This window comes from Dermochelys coriacea, chromosome 9 (genome assembly GCF_009764565.3).
Source record: "Dermochelys coriacea isolate rDerCor1 chromosome 9, rDerCor1.pri.v4, whole genome shotgun sequence".
Classification (NCBI taxonomy): domain Eukaryota; kingdom Metazoa; phylum Chordata; order Testudines; family Dermochelyidae; genus Dermochelys; species Dermochelys coriacea.
In genome coordinates this window covers 3,848,138-3,863,548 of record NC_050076.1, presented here as the reverse complement: position 1 = coordinate 3,863,548, position 15,411 = coordinate 3,848,138, and positions in this window count along the sequence as shown.

Here is a 15,411-nt window from a genome sequence, read left to right as displayed (position 1 = left end):
AGAGAGAGCCTTGATATCCTAGCCAAATGGCAGGTTACATAACTCCAATCTAGTTACCTAATTTCTCCCTTCCGTTTCTGAACAGAGTTGTGGGTGGTATTGCCAAGTACAGGCAAAAAATGAGAGAAAGGATGGTCCACTAGTTAGTGTGCTTGCCTGGGCTATGGGAGATGCAGGTTCAGCTCCTACTCTCCCACATATATTCCCTGTGATCCTGGGCAAGTCACTTACTCTCTTCCTGTACAATGGGATAATAGCACTTCCCTGCCTCATGGGGGTGTTGTGAGGAGAACACATTAAAGATTGGTTTCAGAGTAGCAGCCGTGTTAGGCTGTATTCGCAAAAAAGAAAAGGAGTACTTGTGGCACCTTAGAGACGAACAAATTTATTTGAGCATAAGCTTTCGTGAGATCCGATGAAGTGAGCTGTAGCTCACGAAAGCTTATGCTCAAATAAATTTGTTCGTCTCTAAGGTGCCACAAGTACTCCTTTTCTTTTTACATTAAAGATTGTGAGGTGCTCAGAAGCTGTGGTGAGCCAGCTAAGTACCTTAGCTAGATGATGCTGCACATCAGCAAATTGAGTTTTGTGTATGTGTGTGTGTGTGTGTGTCTTAGTCCTGTGAACACTTACTGCCAAAGGTAAGGCTGACTTTCTAGAGCAATCCCATGGCTCAGGCTCTGTGTCAACATGATCCGTCTATTAATGGCAAATTGACAGGTGTGTTTATTACTGGGATGATGTTGCATATTAAACTAGTCCCATACCATGGGGCCAGAACAATTACCTCTCAACTGTCCCCTCTTTGAGACAGGGACCGTCTTTTGTTCTGTATTTGTACAGCACCTTAGGGTCCTGGCCCTATGCACTACCACAATGCAAACAGAATAATAATAATATTACATAGCACCAAAAAGTCATTGTCCATAGGGAGTCCCTGTGGAATGAGGGTGTTTGTAGTGATGGTTCCTCAGGGATCAGTCCTAGGCCAGAAACTTTTCAATATTTTCATCCATGATCTGGACATAAATGTAAAATCGCTGCTGAAAAAAGTTTGCAGCGTGGTAAAAGCTGAGGAGCCCAGGGCAGTCATAGAGTAATCTAGATTGCTGGATAAACTGGGTCCCTTCGAATCAAATGCTTTTTAATACAGCCAAATGCAAAGTTACACATCTCGGAACCAGGAGTGCAGGCCCGATCTACAGACAGGGGAACGGTCCCCTGGACAGCGGTGACTTCAGAAAGGATTTAGGGGTCAGAGTGGACAAGCAACTCAACATCAGCTCCCAATGCCATGGTGTGGCAAACTAATGCAATTCTTGGCTATACAAATGGGAGTAGAGGTAGGAGGAGAGAGGTGACTGTACCTCTGTATCTGCCATTGCTGAAATCCTACATCCAGTTCTGATACCCACATTTTGAAAAGGCTGTTGAAAAATTGGAGACGGTGCCAACAAGAGCCACAAAAATTATTCCAAGGCTAGAGAAAAAGTCTGACAGTGAGAGACTTAAAAAACCTCAATCTGTTTAGCTCATCCAAAAGAGGACTGAGAGGTGACTTGATGACAGGGTACAAGAACCTTTACGGGGAGAAAACTCCAGGTACAAATGGGCTCTTTAATGTAGCAGAGACAGGCAGAACAAGAACCATTAGCTGGAAATTCAATCCAGACAAATCCAAATTAGAAGTAAGGCACACGTGTTTAACAGTGTGGGTGATTAACCATCGGAATAAACTCCCATGGGAAATGGCAGAGTCCCCATCTCTTAAAGTCTTCAAATCCAGACTGGAGGCCTTTTTGTAAGAGATGGTTTAGCCAAATTCAAGTTTACTGGGCTTAACACAGATGTAACTGGGGGAAATTTAATGGCCTGTGATACATAGGAGATGAGATTAGATGCTCTAATGGTCCCGTCTCATTTTAAATTCTGTGAATCTTTGAACCTTTATTCCGTGTAACTAGAGTAACCAACCACAATTCAAGGTGGCTCTAAACACTCCTTTACAATATTAGGTGTTCTTTTGTTTCCCCTCAGCCCAGTTCTCAGAGGAAGCATTTCAAAGTCATCATTATGCTTATCCTCCTTTGCTGAAATTTGCATTCTCCCCCACCCCGCTCTGCCAATATTCCCAACTTTATCCAGCCGTTTGTCAGCCACTCACACAATCATCTCTGTGCCTTCTTGCCCAGGGTCCCCTGTGCTTGATAGAACCTCCCTGAGCTCATCCACCAGGCCCCTTCCCTGTCCATACTCCAGTCCCTCTTGAAGACCTACTTCTGCTCTGCTGCCTGCACAAATCAAGTGATCTTGCATTGAAATTACCTGTTGCTGTCCCCCTTTCCCAAAAGTCTGCCTTCTTGTCTGGGAAGGAAATGCTTTTTCAGATGATGCACAATCAACCTGTGGAACTCTTTGCTTTAGAATATAATTGAGGCCAATAGCTGAGCAGGGTTAAAAAATGAGTGGACATTTAGCTGGATAATTAAATCTGTAGATACAACAGAAAGGGTTAAAACAAGAATAATTTAGCTAAACCATCATGCTTCAAGGGCATGAGCCAGCCTCTGACGAATGGGAGTCAGGAGGAAACATTCCTTAGGGGCAGATTATTTCATCACTACCCACTACAGGGTTTCTTGCATCTTCCCCTGAAGCCTTGGGTGCCAGCCCTGTTAGTGATAGGAGACAGAAGTAGATGCCCTCTTGGTCTGATGCAGAGGGCAATTCCTATGTTGCTATGTCTGACTCTAAATTATGAGCTTCTCAGGAAGGGAATGTCTGTAAAGTGCTTAGCACACAGTGGGCACTGCTGTAAAGAAAAGGATATAGAAATAATAACTGCCGATGCTGATGAATCTGGTGCAAAAAGCAAAGCACACTTCAGAAGGTCGGGTCTTTGATGGTTGTGCTGATTGCCACCCATTCGTTGTTACTCTTTGAGAAAAAAGTAGCCCATTTGTGATGTAATCAAAAAGTCCATGAACACTGGTAGGTATGAGAGTGGCCTAGGAACCTAAAATTTGCCAGACCCAAGAATTCATCCTGACATGTGTCAAAGACACAGGAATGTAAATTTTAACAAAAAGCAGAAACAGCCCTGCTCCTCCACCCCTCAGTTCCTAATTCCCAGTTAGAGAGAGAAAAACTTTTATAAGACTGCTGGGTTTTTGGCATCAGATTTTTCTCTATTGTGTAGTCAATATAATTAGAAGGCCAACATGCAATGCCAGCCCTGCCCCTACTGACACAGAAAGAGGGTGAGTTGAAGAGTATTATGATGAGTGACTTTAATATCTTTGTAACAAACAAAATGCTAATAGATCCTCACTGCATCCCTGTGTGAAGTTTGTATGTAAATATTATTATCTCTAGTTAACAACCTTTACCCTGCCCTTCAGTGATGACATGCAGCAACCAGACAATTATGAACAAGGCATTTTAAAGTTTGTGGACCCAGATTAGATTAAATGGATTTTTAAAAACACATTAGACATTTTTCATATTTTGCCCCTTGTCTCATCCCCGCAGAGCAGAGTGAAAGTTGTTCGGTGTCTTATCTATACATTCCTATGATTCTATGATTCCTTACCTTAATGTATTTGAATTTCTTTTACCTGTAATCTTACCACTGAATTTCCTTTATATTCTCATGCACTGGCAGAGCGCTATGACACCTGGATTGCAAACACAGCAGGGAAATGTTTTGGTTTGCCCATTTTCAATGGATTTTATTAAAAGCAAAATGTTATAGCAGCATTTCTGCATCTAGAAAGCATTGTTTGAACCAACCCTAAAGTTTGGGGTCAAAATAGACCTGATCATTTCTTTTTGAAAGTATCTGGAGTTAATGAGGCAGAGCCTCAACTGGTGTAATTGTCATTCCTCCGTGGAAGTCAGTGGGTTCAGTGAGTTCTGTGGAGCTAGGACAATTTAACGCCGACTGAGGATCTGACCCATTCTTTCTGAAGGGTGACCTAACTACAACCTGCTGGTTAACATCAACAGAGCCCTTTTCCCATGCTAAACATTACTGCATCAGAAAATTACAGGGTGCTGTAACTGAGACTCCCTTGAGTGCAGAATCTGAAGCTGGGCCTGAACTAGATCACTCCCTTGCAAAATACAGGCAGGGAGGTCTTTTTATTGTTGCCATGTCCCCCAGCATGAGGCTAGACACCCTTCCATGGAGGGGATAGGCATGTGTTTGTGCCTGTGTCCACAATACTGATACTTCTATAGGAATTTTACAGCTTCTAGCACAGAATGGAGGCTGGCAGGAAGGGTGCCTCAGTCCCTCTATTCTTTGACCTTTACTAGCACAAATAGTCACAAAGGAAAATAAAGTAATTGAGTCTGAAGACAGAGACTCTGTCCAATATATTGTGACGTTACTTTGCCTCCACCCCAGCTGAATCCAATCCAAGCATGAGGAGCTGTGGAAGTGTTACACAGTGCTAAAGAAGAGACAGGCCTGTCAGGTGTCCATCAAAGGCAGGCAAGGTCTGCCCACAATAGTCTACATTCTGTCTAGGGTTTGATCTCTCACACCCAGATCCCTCCACTTTTAGCATGGATTCTTTACACATTCTAACACAGATCTCTGTTTTATCAGTAAGAAAGAAAAGCAAAATGCCACAAAAAACAAAAGCAGGGTTTGTTTTGGTTTTTTTTTGGTTTGCTTTTAGAATATAAGGGAGTGTGGGCTAATGGTTAGACCAGCGATCAGGTCTCCTGGGTTCCATTTCTAGCTCTGGGCGGAACTGTGATCTATTAGCAAGAGGACATAGAAGCCAAGACTCTCAGATTCTGTTCCCAGCTCTGGGAGCTAGCATGGTATCATGGCTAGACAACTGGACTCGTGGGTCTATTCTCAGCTCTGGAAGGGGATGTTGTCTAGTGTTTAAAGTGGGGGTGGGGGGGTATACAGGGTGCCTGGATTTAGTGGTTCTGACACTGATTCTCTATCAGTTCCCTTGCCCAAGTCACTTCCCTTTCTGTGCCTTTAGTTTCACCTCTGTAAAATGGGGATAATAAGAATCTGAACCTACTTCTCAGGGCTCCTGCTTTGAGATCCCCATGGAGCAGGGTAAACAAGCAGCTCTGCTTCTCTTTCAGATGTGTTCTGACTGCCTGGAACTAACTGGCCAGCCACTGCCTGTTCAGAAGAACTGCCGAGTGTGTGCAAAAGACACTGTGGGCTCTGCAAGTCTGTGGAGCTGGAAAAGGCAACAATTAAAAATGAGGCATCCAGCTCCTTTTACTGCAAAAACAAACATCCCCTCGCTGGGGGCTTTGATGGCAGAAGCAGTCTGGATCTAATCAGTCCACCTTTATGACTCACTGATCCCCATTCATCGCGGGTGCAGCTCCACTGAGGTGAATGGGGTTATACCAAGCCTGTGTTTGGCTCATGCTAGCCACCCTCACTAGGAACTGCTTTTAAGGAGGAAGCTCTTAAAGCAGCAAATGATGAAAGCACACAGGTAAATGATCATTTGCAGCTGCGGTTAGGTGAGCATGACCACCTGGGGGGGATGTTCCACCTACTCTTCCAGGACATGTGGTCAGAGAGGTGGATCATCCGGTACCATTTCTATCCCCCAAAAACAGAGTACATGCAGCTTCCCTGGTAATATGGATTTTATTTACTGCTTTGTTTTTCCTTTGGCCGAGTCCGTTTTCACAGCTCCCCGGTTGCTGTCCTAGTTGGGGAGCTGGCTATGAGAACATCATCAGGCTGACCTCAGCATCAGGCTGAGAGTTTACACCTTCTCCCACCTCCCCCAGGCTGCTGGGGGAGGGGAGACCCCAAATTAAAAACAAAACCCTTTAGAATCTTTCCCTCTGCAGGAGATGACCCCGCAACACAGGCCCGCAGGACCAGCATGCTAGGGAGGCTCTTATCACTGGCTGTCCCAAGGATGGTGCTCCTTCCCCAGAGCAGCAGGAAGCAGAAATTGGGGGCAGCTCAGAGGATGGGTGTGTAGCACCTGCTCAGGTGGTGGCAGAAGCAGAGAGCGGTTGCTGGCCAGGTAGGAATGGAGAATATATATTATAGTCGCTTTCCTTTCCTTTTAGTAGATGTAAAATGAAATAATAACAAATAATAATAATAATAACTAATTAATAATAACAACAGCATTAGCGCTTCACTACAGTGTTTCATCCAGAGAACCCAAGACACTTTATAAAGGCCTGTGTAACACTGGGGGATCAGACTAAATTGGGGGAGTGGTAAATAATGAACACTACTACAGAGTAATCTGGATCGCTTGGTAGACTGGGTGAAGGCAAACAGTATATGTTTTAAAACAGCTAAATGTAAATGTATACATCTGGGAACAAAGAATGTAGTCCAAGTTTAGTACTGGGGTACTCTATCTTGGGCAACGGTGACTCTGAAAAAGATTTTGGGGGCCATAGTGGTTAATCAGCTGAACATGAGCTCCCAGTGTGATGCTGTGACCAAAAGACCTAATGCCGTCCTGGGATGCATGAACAGGAGAATCTCGAGTAGGAGCAGAGAGGTTATTTTACCTCTGTATTTGGCCCTGGTGTAAGATGCTGGAATCCTGTGTCCAGTTCTGGCATTCACGATTCAAGAAGGAGGTTGATAAATTGCAGCGAGTTCAGAGAAGAGTCACGAGAATAATTACAGGATTAGAAAACATGACTTGGCTGTATCTACACTACTCACCTTTTAGCAACACAGCTGTGCCACTACAGCCATGCCGCTAAAAGGCACGCAGTGTAGCCGCTGTTTGTTGGTGGGAGAGAGCTGTGTGTTTTTTTCACACCCCTGAGCGACAAATTTTTGTCATTCAGGTTCCAGTGTAGACAAAGCCTCATAGTGATAGATGCAAGGAGCTCAATCTACTTAGCATGCCAAAGAGAAGGTAAAGAGGTGACTTGATTACATTTGGTAAGTGTCTACATGGGGAACAAATATTTAATAATGGGCTCTTCAGTCTAGCAGACAAAGGTATAACACAATGCAATGGCTGGAAGCTGAATCCAGACAAATTCAGACCTGAAAAAAGGCATATATTTTTAATAGCGAGGGCACTTAACCACTGGGACAATTTACCAAGGGTCATGGTGAATTCTCCCTCACTGTTCATTTTTAAATTAAGATTGGGTGTTTTTCTAAAAGACCTGCTCTAGGAATTATTTTGGGGCAGGTCTCTGGCCTGTGTTATACATCAGGTCAGACTAGATGATCATGATGGTCCCTTCTGGCCTTGGAATCTGTGACTGTATGCCCACCAGTGTAAGTGAGAGGGGAATATAAACCTCTGAGTCTTAATAGTTATTTGAGCCAGATTGTTCTGAAAAATCTGCTTAATTCAGCCTCTGTCATAAGCTTGCCAGTACTTCTTGGTTTTGCCCTTGGCCAGAAATACCACAAGAAGGTCTTCTTTCCCCATTTTGCTAGTAGCTCTGCTTCAGGATCATGAGAGGAAGAGAAGAGTCATAGGGAAATGCTATTCAAAAAAATTAAATTAAGCTATTTTGAACCTCCAAAAAAGATTCACTTCCAGTTTTTGGTGAAGTGTTTTTTCCTACATGGCTTGCCCAGCCTCAGCAATGATGGCATGTCTGGGGGAAGCACTGAGGGGAAGATTGCTACTCAGGTATCTAGCAAGAATTTTAAAAAAATTGAAATGTTTTATGTATGGCACCACGGCTAATGCTCTATGGAATCCAACTGGAAAAGGTTTGACATTGGTGCTGTGCAAACACTGGCAAAAAGTAATTAACACTGCTGGTCAAAATGGGGGAAAATGTCAAAAATGTTCACAAAAATGTGTCATTTCTTTTAACTGAACTTGGAAATTGCTCTGGAGTTGGGCAAAGGTAGCATAGGGAACAATTTATGAGACAAAGGTGGCCCCATTCTCTGTTGCCTGTGAACAGATTGTTATTTTTATTAATTTCTTCATGGTTCAGTATGATTTAATGAATGTTTTACAGAAGGCTACCAGTTAACTATTCCTCAGGATCATTGTTTCCAGTATGAATCACTTATAATTCACGCAGTTCTATGCAATAGGCCAGCTAAGTCACATGGTATTGCTTCTTCCGTCTGATGGGATGACTGAAACTTCTTATGCACAGAAGGTGGCCTGGATTATTCACTTATGCAATGAACAGTCTCATGAGTGTTCATTAACGCCATTACTTGTGAGACTTTCCCTGCCTGTGAATTCTTGTGAACAGCAACCACCTCCAGCCTTGTTTTACTGGTAGCAATGAAAAGGCTGTGAACACTGCTAAAGTAAATTTGTGCTTCCTGACTGAATGAACAGCCATGACTTTTTTGATTTCAATGTTTGCCTGGTTCTGCTTAGTTCTCCATAGTATTTTCCGTGTTCTGCCAGTAACGGATGGCACTCCCTTTCACGGTTTGTATGGCCTCAGAAGTTGAACACCTCAGCTGAGTCCCTTTGCCAAGTGTGAAACCTATTCAGTGTATTTACGTGTGTGAATCTAACATTTCACACACACTGATATGACCATCACCAGCCAGATGAAGAGCCGAAGGATGAGGTGAAGGTCTCAACATGGAGAAAGAAAAGGAGTACCCGTGGCACCTTAGAGACTAACAAATTTATTAGAGCATAAGAAGTGAGCTGTAGCTCACGAAAGCTTATGCTCTAATAAATTTGTTAGTCTCTAAGGTGCCACGGGTATTCCTTTTCTTTTTGCGAATACAGACTAACACGGCTGCTACTCTGAAACCTGTCAACATGGAGAGTCTCTTACTTCTGATTTAGTTCCAGAGGCAGAGAGAACCAAAGATCTAATGATTTACAGAAAGCACCTTAACTCCTAGCTGCTTGAAAAGTCACCAGCTAGCCTGGATTATAATTTAATATTTCATCTGGCAGTAAGGTTCGGTAAATGCCATAAACAGCTATGGTGCCTTGAGAACAATGAATAGCAAGTGGAAGCAGTTTCTCATCTAATGAGATCAGACATGTCTCCTCACTGGTATAACTCTGACATCAATATGACTGGTTGTCAGCCAGTCTCCAGACTAGTAGACAAAGTTACTATCTCCTACGCTGAGTGGCTTCACAAATGGTAGGGTTTCCCGGTAAGTTGCTTGTAGGTGGCACAAAGCCAGGGGGCTGAGCTCCAATGCGAAACCTTCCCTCGTCATTCCACCCCAGCCCAAATTCCTTTGCTGTGTCACTAAAAGTGGGGGGTGGGGAAAGACACATGGAAAATATGCCCAGATGTGACCCTGGTTATGTGTTTGTGGAGGGAATTATGGGAGCAAGGGGTGGAGGTTTCCTTTTGCATAGAAGGCGAGGAGGAATGTGAGATATGCCCCAGCTAGGATCATGAGAAAGAAAAAGATGTCCTGATTTCACAGAGATCTCATGCCCACCTCTGCCACAACAGTGTAACTCCACTGGTTTCCATGGAGATACGCCCAATTTACACAGCTGTGAGATCATAATGTGGTCCTGAAGAAGGACTTCATCCTGCACTCCAGGTAGGTATCAGGCTGAGCAGCAAACATCACACGAAACTTTACCACCTCTCCTAGTTGGGCCTAGAGCTGCAGGATGGGCAGTACTGTTTGATCATGTGAAGTCATAGCAGGCATAGAGGTCATGGCCGAATTCCCTCCTCTCCAGTCTTGCAACACAATCTGACATCTTGCTGGAAGCGCACAGCCCTGCCTGACCCTTTGTGCAAGCATCAGCAAGTTCAGCTTTGTGTGCAGATGGGAGATTTGTTTACCGTTTTGCCAAGAACTTGGAGAGGCTCTTGTCTTCACAGGAAACTTCAGCGGAGCTTGAAAAGTCCTTGGGGGGGGGAGAACATGGGAAAAAATTAATCTCAATGAAAGCCTTGACTAATTGACAGGCTGAAATGAGATAACCCCGGACCCCAAACTGTGCCAAGGAAACAGTCTGCTCCAGGCAGCTCAAGCTAGTTCAGCCAACATCATGCCTCTCTGCTTTGCTTTGCCTACTTTACAGGTCCCTAATTAGCTTCATTCCCTTTGTTTCCTGTAGTAAGTGAATAGTCAGTGAGCAGAAAGGGAGCAGAGGAGACAGCTTCTCTACTGACAGCAAGGAACAAAACACTGCACACAGAGTTTGCCTCCCATTATATATCCCTGAAAAAGTAAAGGGGAGGGAAAAAAAAACATGATGCAAATTAAATACACTCAGATTCTCCTGCAGCCTCTTAGTTTCCATAGTCTATTGTGGCTAGAAAAGCCTCAGGACAGATTCATTAGGGCTGGTGATGCAGCCAGGGTGCCTGCTCTGGCCTCGAGCGGGAGCAGAAAGGGTTAACGTTGCTGCCTCTGTGGGGGCGTCTGACTCAGTCGGTGGAAAGCTGGGGCTCCAAGGGAATGCGGAGCCTGATGAATCCCGGGATGAGAGAAGGCTGCAGCCATTTTTCGTCCCTGCAATCTCGGCCATGGACGGACATTTCCGCCCCAGAGATCATAACACCAGAGATAGAGTCCATCCGCTCTGCTCTTATAGAAGAAGCAGATGAACCCAATAAAAGCCCAGCAAGGGGTGCGGAGTCAAAAGACTCCGGAGACGTTAGAGCCCAACCACCCAGCTCCCAAACTAGAGGCAATGGGAAATACTCCCAGCATGGTGCTAATTGGAGAGGCCCTGGCACTACTAGAGCCACCCAGGACCTCGCGCCATGGGGCCCTGGCCTCAAGGCAATCCCATAAGCTAAGTACATAATAATAGATGGGATCAACCATCCGGCTGGCTTGGTGCAACAGTAGCCAGTGCAAGATGCTTCGGAGGAAGCTGCCCTCTGGCCTGCCCATCGCTCAGGTAATGGTAGGAAAGCAGGTGGCAGGCCATTAGAAAGGAGGATGGTCTCCAACTCCTCTGGGTTCAGTTGTATCTCTAAGGCAGAGAGCTCGCACTGCTCCTGTCTCTTCTGGTAGCCCTATAATGCAGAGCAGACCCACAGGCTCCCCTAACTGCAGGAGCTCTGTGCCTGGTGCCATGCCCCTTCCCTTCCCCATTCCTGCTGGTTACGCCCTGTGTGCCCATGTGCATCGAACCGCTTCCTCTCCAACCCTTCCTGCCCTTCTGGGGTGCACTGTGCCCTCAGGGCATTAAGGCCAGAGCAGCCATTGTGCCCTTCTGATTGCATTTGCACCTGGCCTTTATAGGGTCTGTCTACACTGCATTCTAAATCTAGGTCTCTGGGACCTGGGCTTCTGGACTTGGTGTTTCCAAGCCCGTGTTCGAGCATCCCCACTGGGCTAACAATGGCTGGACCTGGGTCTCACAGCTGTCTAACACATCCGTACTGCACTCCACATACGCTCTGGCTTGGCACTGCTGCTTGATGCATGCCCACACTGCAAAATGACAGGGTTTGTACGCGAGTCATAGCAGGACTTGGGCTCTGACCAACCCCTGACCAGGGTCCTCGGACCCAGGTGCTAAGAGCTTCCTGACTTGAGTCAGACTGATTTGTGTGTAGCTGGAAAGGGGGCTGGAGTTCAAACCTGAGCCAGAGCCCACGCTTAGTATGCAGTGTAGACGTACCGAAGGAGACCACACCGGTGGGAAGAGAGTCCTTTGCACTCTCCATCTGCCCGTCTCATTCAACAGGCCTCAGCCACTCAGTGACGCATTGTAGTACAACAGGTTTTATTCAGTCAGCCTGAATCCCATGGGCCTGATCTCCGTTTCTCTCTCTCTTCCATACCCTCCCTCCCTCCCCCTGGTTATTGCTCTGTGGTAAAAAATGAATGGTGCAATTGGGTTTTCTTAAAAAAAAAAATCCATTTATTGAAAACATTGTTTAACACTTTATACAAAGTCCCCCATGGGAAAAGTCTGTTCCCTCTGCTCTGGGTCAGACCTGAATACGTAAGAGCTGAGCTCTGCTGTGGACAGACCCAGCCTGCGCTGCTGACTTGTCAAACCAGGGACTTCTCAGGCAGTCACGCGACTCGCCTGGAAGCTGTGGGTGTGGGAGGGCTGCAGGACTGGGCCCAGCACTGACTTAAACCTGGAGCTGGCCAATGGGCTGTACTATTGCAGTGTTCCTTGGAGAACAGGTGCCTGTCAGATCAACCCTAGCTTGCAACAATCAAATAACCCACCAATACTTCTTACATATTTCAGCCCCAGGGCTGCCCTTATTCACACCAGAATGTCAAGCAATTTGACTACCTCTGAACATATGCCAAATGATTAGCCCTGTATATAGAAGCCACCGGCTTCTTTCCTTTCAGACTGAGTTTGTGTTTCAGACTAAACTGCCTTGGCCCTTTTGGGAACATGGGAATTGCCAGGCTGGATCAGAGCAGGTCCACCTAGTCCAGTATTGTGTCTCGGACAGTGGCCAGCACCATCTGCTTCAGAGAAGGTACATGAAATTTTTCCCATAAGTTGCTTTCCTCAGATATGCCTGCTTGCAATCACTGCCTGGACATCAGGCTTCTGGATCTCTCTTTGGTGAGCTTGGATTCAAAACTTTGGGACTTGGAATATGGGCTGGATCCGTCTGGAGGAAAACAATCCAGGGTGAAAACAGCAGTGTCCTGAGCAAGGTGTATGTCTGTGTCAGCTATCCGAGGGGAATCTCTCAGGAACTGGCCCTGGGCTCAGTCGACATATTTATGAATGACTTGGAAGAAGAGGCAAACCACATGCTAAATTCATTGACGGGGGGGATGCTAAGTCAGGGAGAGTTGCAAACAGCAGCGAGAAGTAGAGAGAAGTAACAGAAAGCAATCCATAGAGGTTAGGAGTAAGAGCAAAACTTTAAAACTGAATTAACCAACCTAGAAATTTGCAAGTTAATCCATCTGGGTTGTTAATCTATCCAACTATACTCTTAGCCCAGCAGAAGAATCTGTCCTATCTCGGGGCCTCTTCTTTTGCCCCTCCACCCCCACGAACATGATACAGTTCTGTGGTGACCTAGAATCCTATTTTCGACGTCTCAGACTCAAGGAATATTTCCAACACACCTCTGACCAACATATTAACCCACAGAGACCTTCCTGCCAACACTACAAAAAGAAGGATTCTGGGTGGACTCCTCCTGAAGGTCGAAACAGCAGCCTGGATTTCTACATAGAGTGCTTCCGCCGACGTGCACGAGCTGAAATTGTGGGAAAGCAGCATCGCTTACCCCATAACCTCAGCCATGCAGAACACAGTGCCATCCACAGCCTCAGAAACAACTCTGACATCATAATCAAAAAGGCTGACAAAGGAGGTGCTGTCGTCATCATGAATAGGTCGGAGTATGAACAAGAGGCTACTAGGCAGTTCTCCAACACCACTTTCTACAAGCCATTACCCTCTGATCCCACTGAGAGTTACCAAAAGAAACTACAGCATTTGCTCAAGAAACTCCCTGAAAAAGCACAAGAACAAATCCGCACAGACACACCCCTAGAACCCCGACCTGGGGTATTCTATCTGCTACCCAAGATCCATAAACCTGGAAATCCTGGACGCCCCATCATCTCAGGCATTGGCACCCTGACAGCAGGATTGTCTGGCTATGTAGACTCCCTCTTCAGGCCCTTCGTTACCAGCACTCCCAGCTATCTTCGAGACACCACTGACTTCCTGAGGAAACTACAGTCCATCGGTGATCTTCCTAAAAACACCATCCTGGCTAGTATGGATGTAGAAGCCTCTACACCAACACTCCACACAAAGATGGACTACAAGCCATCAGGAACAGTATCCCCGATACTGTCACGGCTAACCTGGTGGCTGAACTTTGTGACTTTGTCCTCACCCATAACTATTTCACATTTGGGGACAATGTATACCTTCAAATCAGCGGCACTGCGATGGGTACTCGCATGGCCCCACAGTATGCCAACATTTTTATGGCTGACTTAGAACAACGCTTCCTCAGCTCTCGTCCCCTAATGCCCCTACTCTACTTGCGCTACATTGATGACATCTTCATCATCTGGACCCATGGAAAAGAAGCTCTTGAGGAATTCCACCAGGATTTCAACAATTTCCATCCCACCATCAACCTCAGCCTGGACCAGTCCACACAAGAGATCCACTTCCTGGACACTACAGTGCTAATAAGCGATGGTCACATAAACACCATCCTATATCGGAAACCTACTGACCGCTATTCCTACCTACATGCCTCTAGCTTTCATCCAGATCATACCACTCGATCCATTGTCTACAGCCAAGCGCTACGATATAACCGCATTTGCTCCAACCCCTCAGACAGAGACAAACACCTACAAGATCTCTATCATGCATTCTTACAACTACAATACCCACCTGCTGAAGTGAAGAAACAGATTGACAGAGCCAGAAGAGTACCCAGAAGTCACCTACTACAGGACAGGCCCAACAAAGAAAACAACAGAACGCCACTAGCCATCACCTTCAGCCCCCAACTAAAACCTCTCCAACGCATCATCAAGGATCTACAGCCTATTCTGAAGGACGACCCATCACTCTCACAGATCTTGGGAGACAGACCAGTCCTTGCTTACAAACAGCCCCCCAATCTGAAGCAAATACTCACCAGCAACCACACAACAGAACCACTAACCCAGGAACCTATCCTTGCAACAAAGCCCGTTGCCAACTCTGTCCACATATCTATTCAGGGGATACCATCATAGGGCCTAATCACATCAGCCACACTATCAGAGGCTCGTTCACCTGCGCATCTACCAATGTGATATATGCCATCATGTGCCAGCAATGCCCCTCGGCCATGTACATTGGCCAAACTGGACAGTCTCTACGTAAAAGAATGAATGGACACAAATCAGACGTCAAGAATTATAACATTCAAAAACCAGTTGGAGAACACTTCAATCTCTCTGGTCACTCGATCACAGACCTAAGAGTGGCTATCCTTCAACAAAAAAGCTTCAAAAACAGACTCCAACGAGAGACTGCTGAATTGGAATTAATTTGCAAACTGGATACAATTAATTTAGGCTTGAATAGAGACTGGGAATGGATGAGTCATTACACAAAGTAAAACTATTTCCCCATGGTATTTCTCCCCCTCACCCCACCCCCCACTGTTCCTCTGATATTCTTGTTAACTGCTGGAATTAGCCTACCTTGCTTGTCACCATGAAAGGTTTTCCTCCTTTCCCCCCCTGCTGCTGGTGATGGCTTATCTTAAGTGATCACTCTCCTTACAGTGTGTATGATAAACCCATTGTTTCATGTTCTCTGTGTGTGTATATAAATCTCTCCTCTGTTTTTTCCACCAAATGCATCCGATGAAGTGAGCTGTAGCTCACGAAAGCTTATGCTCTAATAAATTTGTTAGTCTCTAAGGTGCCACAAGTACTCCTTTTCTTTTTGCGAATACAGACTAACACGGCTGCTACTCTGAAACCTGTAATTAAACTGAAAGAACCAGAAAGCA